The 8,314-nt window shown below is 31.2% G+C and overlaps 1 protein-coding gene across 1 annotated transcript in view; it reads right to left on the minus strand.

Moving 5' to 3' along the window:
• LOC145271424 (uncharacterized) overlaps positions 1–7,579 on the minus strand; it is a 28,515-nt gene extending 20,936 nt beyond the window's left edge. The window contains exon 1 of the mRNA XM_080126954.1: positions 7,469–7,579. The gene's annotated coding sequence lies outside the window, so the exon portion shown is untranslated. The remainder of the gene's footprint in view (positions 1–7,468) is intronic.
• Between the last annotated feature and the right edge of the window lie 735 nt (positions 7,580–8,314).

Here is an 8,314-nt window from a genome sequence, read left to right on the forward strand (position 1 = left end):
ATCTCTATTTTAAAGATAATTAGTAAATTAGAGTCCTAGGATATTGAATTAAATTTTTAAAAACACCTTGTTTGCACAAAAAAAAAAGCGAGTAATGCTTTCTGCAAAATCGAAACAAATGGAAGTTTTGTAAACAGATTATACGGAAGCCCAAAATTACAGCCAATTGAAAGGCTCTTTGAAAATGAAGTCATGATATTAAAAGGAGGTAGGGGTGCTATTTTTTTTTTGTTTTTTTTTTTTATTTTCCGGGTGTGCATCCGTACATTCCTATCCTGAATGTTTGCATCATTTTTACCATTTTTGGATTTATTTTTGCTGCTTTTAAATTAATTTTTTTTAATTATTGTTCAAGATTATTATATAAAAATTATGTTACGCCGAAAGTTTCACATTCATGCAAGCAAGGAAAATATTAAAATCTTACATATAAAAATTATGCAAAATCTGTAATTTAAAAAAAAAGTAGAAAGTCGTTCTTAACATGTGGAGGTTGAGGTTTGTTTATTCCGAAAGCCATTCTTAACATAGAAACTACTCATCGAGCTACTCACAACGTGTCAAGGAGAAACAAAAAGACAACAGGCCAACTGATACGATAGAAAGGACTCTCTAATGCCCTGTTAAAACTACTTACTGGTTCCACATGACATTACACTGGATTGAATGCGTATTGGAGAGAACTTGAATGCCTACTAGACACTACCCTCAGAATAAAATGTCATCTGGATACTTTTCCCCACTAGCAAATATATAATATAAATATATATATATATATTTATATTTATATTATATATATATTTATATTATATATATATTTATATATGTGTATATTATATATATATTTATATATGTGTATATTATATATATATATACTAGCGGGGGTACCCGGCGTTGCCCGAGTGTTTGTTTCCGGGACAGGGGGGGGGGAGTTTTAAAAAATGGTATGGTAGGTAAGTAGGAAGGATCAAACCCGGAGTCATGAGTAAAAGTAGGAAAATAAAGTGTGAAAAAAAACAAAAAAAAAAACATCTGCAACGTTAACAGTTCGGCCACCAAGAAAAGTCCATTCCAGTTGTTTAGGAAAAAAAAAAAAAAACGACTATGGTAGGTCGGCGCGAACGTGAAAATATAATGTGAATTGTCCAGCACGCTAACCACTACGCCACAGAGCACTGCAGCTTAGTTTAGTGATTTTAAATAACTTCACATGAAAGAACTACGAAGCCAAACCGGTGTTCTCTTCTCAACTGTTCCTTGTGAACGATCCCCAAACGGTGTTAAGTGGTGGCAGGGGGAGGAGGAATTTATTAGAGAGAAAATATTTTACCACTTCCATTGATCTTAACCGATTTTGGCCGTGCCTTCTCAGCAGAAAAAGTATAGAAATCTAAGATTATCGAGGAATTTGAGAAATAATAAGCCTATAACACACCTCAGATATTGTTCTGCCGTTTGTGCATATTATATTTGCATGAAATATCTTGATTTTTAATCCTATTAATGTCAAAATCAGACGGGAAAAAATGAGTTCATTTTATTTATATAGATATATATATTTATATATGTGTATATTATATATATATATATATATATATATATGAATAAAAACTTCAAAGACTATATATATATATATATATATATATATATATATATATATATATATATATATATATATGAATAAAAAAGAATGCGAAAAGTATAAAAGCTTATAACTTTTCTTTATTCGTTTTCAATTGGTGACGTGCAGGAATACAAAATAATAATATTATGAAAAAAAATTAAAAAACTTTTTTATAAGTACATAATTTTCGCCCGATCCTTCAGTCCTCATCGGTGTAGTGAAAGTATATATTATATATATATTTATATATGTGTATATTATATATATATATATATATATATATTATATATATATTTATATATGTGTATATTATATATATATATATATATATATTATATATATTTATATATGTGTATATTATATATATATATATTATATATATATTTATATATGTGTATATTATATATATATATATATATATTATATATATTTATATATGTGTATATTATATATATATATATATTATATATATATTTATATATGTGTATATTATATATATATATTATATATAAGTAAATAAAAAGCAAAATCACAACAAACAAAAGTATTGTAAGCACGGAATATACGGAAGCCCTAAATTTCAGCCAGTCGAAAGACTGTGTAAAAATGACGTCATGTAATTAAAAGGGAGGAAGGGGGGGTGTTAGTTTGTCCCCCCCCAAACGTGCATCTGTACATTACTATCCTGAACGTTTGTATCATTTTTACCATTTTTTATTCAATTATTTTTCTATGTTCCTGCTTTTTAATTTTTTCTTTATTGTTCGAGATTATATAAAAATTATGTTACGCCGAAAGTTTCACATTCATGCAAGCCAGGAAATTATTAAAATCTTACATATAAAAATTTTGCGAAACCTGTAATTTAAAAGAAATAGTAGAAATATCTCTGCTATTATAATTTTTTTGTGTGAAAATATTAAATAAGCAATGTTTAACTCAATGATAATATCGGTAGTTCAAGAAATTATTTTTCATGGCAAGTGCTCGGCTGAGCTCCATTCTATGGTCTCGCCCTCGCCAAACATTCACAAGAAACATCCGTCTAGTAGAAAACACTGTCACTAGTTTCCCCCACTCTTTATCTGAGATGTTGCGAGTTTGTCTCTGTTTTATAGTTATTTTCTTGGAAAGTGTTTGACTGAGCTTCAATCTATGGTCCCCCCCTCGTCAAACTTTCACAAGAAACACTCGTCTAGCTGTTAACATTATCAATAATTTTCCCCACTCTTTATCTGTGCCTAAACCTAAACGTAGATTCCATGAACAAAGCTTCTTTCTTAGAACTGCACGCCTGTGGAATTGTCTTCCATTTTTCTGCTTTCCAGCTGACTACAATATGGTTGTCTTCAAGTCTAACGTAAACAAGTTTTTGATGAGCCGTTCCATATAAGTTAAGAAATTTACCGAATTTCTATTATTAACGGTTACTATATTGTCCAATTTCTACTGTACACTCTTTAACCCCTATCCTCGAGTGGCCTCTTGGCCTTGATAATGTGGTGATGCCTATGTAAAAAAAAAAAAAAAGCAATTCTTTACTAGAATGTGTCATAATATTTGATTTTCTTAAATAAAAAGAAACTACTTGATCGATTTATATGATTTTTGGAATATGACTTCTTCGTGCAGTGATAAGTACGTACATTATAAAGTTTTTTTTTTCAGATTTTTCTCGTAAAATATTTTTTTTAGGCCCAATCATAAAACAAGCACCATAATTTTTTGTGTGAAATTAAATAAACAATGCTTAATTCAATAATTCAATACCGGTTGTTTGAAAAATTAATTTTTCTCCGAGTTATATCGAATTCATTAGGGGCTTTTTTTTCGTAATGTTCATGTAAAAACTAAATTTTTTTTAAAATTGTTATAATTTATGATGCTTGTATTTATTTGCTTCCCCACTGAGCAAATTAGGCACAATGCCGTTTTTTAATGTGGGGAGGAAAAAACCAGCTACCCCAAGAGGGCACTCTAGCAGGGTCCAAAATTAGCAATTGTCTGATATGAAAGGTTTCCCCCACATTGACCAAACTAATTGACTTAAAAAGCAATTGGTCAATATGAAGGGTTTCCCCCACATTGACCAGAACTGATTATTTCCTTTTCCGCTCTTAACGCAAAGGCCAAGAACAGCCTCTACGATGCTTTATTTTCATAAAAAAAGCACAAATAAATTCATTGTTTTTTTTTTTTTACTACAGAAAACCATAACTTTAATAAAGGCATTTTTTTGTTTAAACAAAATAACACATTTTCACAAAGATTTAAATAAAAGTTCATTATATTCCGCGATTATTTTTTGATAAATAGTGAAAATTTCATTAAAATTGGTCAATTTCCTGATTTTTTGTGATTTTTTAAGTAAAGGGAGGGGGGGTCCAAAATGCTTATACATTTTGAGCAGCAGCATTCATTTTGCCCATACCTAATAAGAAATAAGAGTGCAGCATCTGAAGAACAGATACTACACTTTGATCTTGTCCCAAAGGCCAAATTACAATTGTAGCTTCCAAATTATGCAGTCAAAATTACCTGAATATTACTGAATTATTAAAAAAAAAAAAAAAAAAAAAAAACTTCAACCGTTTTACCAGGTGAAAAATTGCGGTCATCTTGTTTAAATCAAAATGGAAAATTACCTCCCTTTCGAACTCTCCTGTGTCAATTCTATTATTTTCTTTGGTATTTGTTCAGATTAGGTCCACCTCCACAATTTTCTTTTAAATGACATCTTTTATAGGTTTTCGACTATGCTGAATACGAAAATCGCATTGAAATTTTGCAGTTTGTAGTTATCGAGATATAAAAAGTTGTATTATGCATTGTATTCTTTGGCGGCCATCTTTTTTATGCACGTGCAGTGTCAGTCATAGATGAGTAGATTTGTTTATGGCACGTGCGCATGTGCATAAAAAAGATGGCAGCCAAAGAATACAATGCATAATACAACTTTTTATATCCTGATAACTACTAATTTCTGCAAAATTTCAATGCGATTTTCGTATTCAGCATAGTTGAAAACCTTAAAATGTCATCTATAAACATAAAAGCGAAAATGTGTGTATGTATGTATGTTCGCTTTTTGTGTACGTCCGCAAAAGGATTTTTTTTCGGCGGCTTCTCAAGGCCGGCGCTCATTTTTAAAACTTTTTATATCACGTCGAAATCATAATATCTACGAGTTACGAACTGGGGTCGCGTGTGTATTTGATTTGCCCGACTTTTGAAAGCTAAATATTCACCATTTTTCGATCGCCGCATGTAGATTTGCCTTTTTCGTATAATAAAAGCGAAACTAATACGAAGCTTGCGGCATCGTTCCCAGCGCGATTCGCCGGGGACGTCCAAAAGCAATCAGCTTTGATCAATGCAGATTTTTCCTTATATCAGACAATTGCTATTCAATTTGGACAATCCCCTTTCAATTGGGGAGCTGGTTTCCCCCCCCCTCCCATCATCTTGCGGAAGCCCAAACTGCCCCGCAGTAAATGAGAAAACGATCCCGCAGTGAAACAAAGTAAAGAAACGCCAAAAAACTGCCCCATCCTCGTAACGCTCACGCGATAACCTCATTAAGCGGCGACCTGTCAATCAAACCTCCTTGACTCACTTTAATCACTCTTACATTAACATTGTCGCCATAGTGCAGGTGTTCAGGCTCAGTCTATAGGGCTCAAGACTCCAGGCTCGAGCCTACATGCCACTAACCCCCCCTTTTTTTTTTTTTTTTTTAAATCGCTATCGTTAAGTTTCCTTTTTGTTCTGATTTATCCCCACCACCCCCCACCCACCAAACACACATACCTACAAATAACCAGGCAATGCTGGGTACCCTCCGCTAGTTTCAAAGAAAATTGTAGAGGTGGACCTAATCTGAAAATTTACCTTTTCTTGAATAAATATATTTCTACCCAATCGATTCTCATAATTTTTGGATATAATCATCTTAAAAATATGAGGAATACATAGATGATATTGTTTTCACGTGAAATCCAGCATTACGATTTTTAACTCACGTCCCAATAGTGTAGAAGCTAGCAAAATGAATGCTGATGTTCAAAATATATAAACATTTTGACTCCTCCCTTTACTTAAAAATTCACCAAAAATCAGGAAATTAACCAATGTTAATGAAATTTTCCAAGTTAAGTATTAAGTTAAAGTCTTAAAATAATGAATTAATACAACAAAACAAATATAGCACAAATAAATATTATCAAAGGCAAAATAAGTTACTTTTCTACCCAACTGGATATGTTTTTAGTGTTTTTATTTAATGTAGCATGTTTATTCAGCTCGAAAAACATACAGTGTTTACCGATGTATTGGAAAAATTAAAATGGCGCCCGACTCTCTTTTTGAGGCGGTAAGTTTGGGAAAATGAGTTATAAATAAAAAACCAGACAAAATACTGTTAGAAACTCGCTGAATATATGTCAGCCTATGTCACGGTAACAGTATCAGAATTTTTGTAGGAATTTTTGACACCCCTAACACAAAACTGCGAATACAATATAAAAATCTCGTAATTTCTCTGTTAAAAGTGGGTTATTTATTTTCTTTATGGATTATACTTCCAAAATAAACTATTACAGTTGTTTTAAAAGTAATAGAAATATTTTTTTTTTTTTTTAAACAGTAATGAATTTTCCGAACTCAATATTTTTCAATTTTTAAACTTTAAAAATCTATCAAAATTTTTCTATTGATTCTATTTTTACGATATTTTCAGGGTCAATGTGAAATTTTATGTTCTTTCCAATAAATCGAATATAATATTTTAGACAAACGTTTTTTTTTAAATTTACGCCCCCCCCCCATTTTTAAGTGTCTATTAAAAAGTAAATAATTAATTTAGTCACCGAAAAGTAAATAATTAATTTACTCACAAATTGAAGAGAAAAGGTCAATAAATAATATATTCAAATTTAAAAAGAAAAAACATAGTGTTTTTTTAGAATTTTACCTGTAAAGTTTGAAGTTTAAAACCTTTTTTTTTAAACCACGTTATTTGTTTTTTCTTCTTTTTTTTTTTAATGGAACCTTGGTCCTTGCTCCTTTAATTGAAAAAAAAAAATTAGGGCTTGAATTACATTTTTCGAGGAGTTATAAGCTTGGAAAGACAGGGGGTCGAATAATTCACGCCTCCCATTTTGAAATGTCTAATAATAATTAATTTAGACAACGAAAAGTAAATAATTAATACTCACAAATTGAAGAGAAAAGGTCAATACATAATATATTCAAATTTAAAACAAAAAAAAATGTACTGTTTTTTAGAAATTTACCTGTAAAGTCCGAAGTTTAAAACCTTTTTAAAAAAAAAACACTTTTATTTTATTTATTTTTTTTTTTTTTAATGAAACCTTGATCCTTGCTCCTTTAATTGAAAAAAAATTAGGGCTTGAATTGCATTTTTCGAGGAGTTATAAGCTTGGAAAGATGGGGTGGAATTATTCACTATTTTCACGAAATTTCTGACACACCTGGTTAACATATTGAGCGAGTTTTTAACAGTATTTTGTCTAGTTTATTATTTTTAACTCCTTTCCCCACACTTACCGTGTCAAAGAGAGAGAGCCGGCCGCCATTTAAAATTTCCCAATACATCGGTAAACATTGTATGTTTTTCGAGCTGAATAAACATGTTACATTAAATAAAAACACTAAAAATATATCCAGTTTGGTAGAAAAATAACTTATCTTGCCTTTGATAATATTTATTTGTTATATATTTGTTTTTTGACAACTTTTTCGAATCTATGTGTATAGTAATACAACCCCCCCCCAAAAAAAAAAAAGTCGGGAAGGGATATTTATAAATCAAAACGTTCATACCTCAACGCAGATTTGGTAGAAATGGTTCATAAATAACTTGCAAAAATATAGACAACGTGTTTTACTGACGAGCTGTTTATAAAACAAATTTTACAAAGACTATGAGATGGTGGGAGGTGCACACGGCAGAAAAGAGAGAGTAGTAGAAATGAAGTGAGAAATCAATGTCTTAGTTAGAGAGGGTGAGAGTGAAAGGTAGTAGTGGGAGTTTACATTTTTGACTGAGTAAATAGTTGAAGTAGCAGGATGAGTGTGAAATCAATGTCTTATTCAGAGAAGGTCGAAATTAAGGATGTAGTGGGAGGTAATATTTTATACTGAGTAAATAAGGAGAGGAGCAGGATGAGGAGAGGGCATCTATGTGTTATTTAGAGAGGGTGGGAGTGCGTGCCAGTGAGAGATTAGGGTTTTATAGGAAGTTTTATTAGCGCTTAATCGGGTTATAAGTCAGCCAACGTACATCCTAACTTCCGGTGTGTCTGTACCGAAAGCGGTGACATGACAAATCAGTTCCTTCGCTCTTTTTTCTCACGCCTATATCCCCCTCCCCGCCCTCTTTTTTTCCGATCGTCATTATTTTGGTCAAAGTGTTCCGTTACACCGTTTTTTGGGTTTGTATTACTGTACACATAAATTCGAAAAAGTTGTCAAAAAACAATTATATAACAAATAATTGTTATCAAAGGCAAGATAAGTTACTAACTAAATAATATTTTAGTGTTTTTATTTAATGTAAAGTGTTTAATTGTCTAAAAAAAAAAAAACACAGTGTTTAACCGATGTCTTTGAAAAATGCAAACGGTGACGGACTCTGTGTTGAATACGTAATTTTGGCAAAATGAGTTA

This window comes from Euprymna scolopes, chromosome 46 (genome assembly GCF_053919585.1).
Source record: "Euprymna scolopes isolate OS-2025 chromosome 46, ASM5391958v1, whole genome shotgun sequence".
NCBI lineage: Eukaryota > Metazoa > Mollusca > Cephalopoda > Sepiida > Sepiolidae > Euprymna > Euprymna scolopes.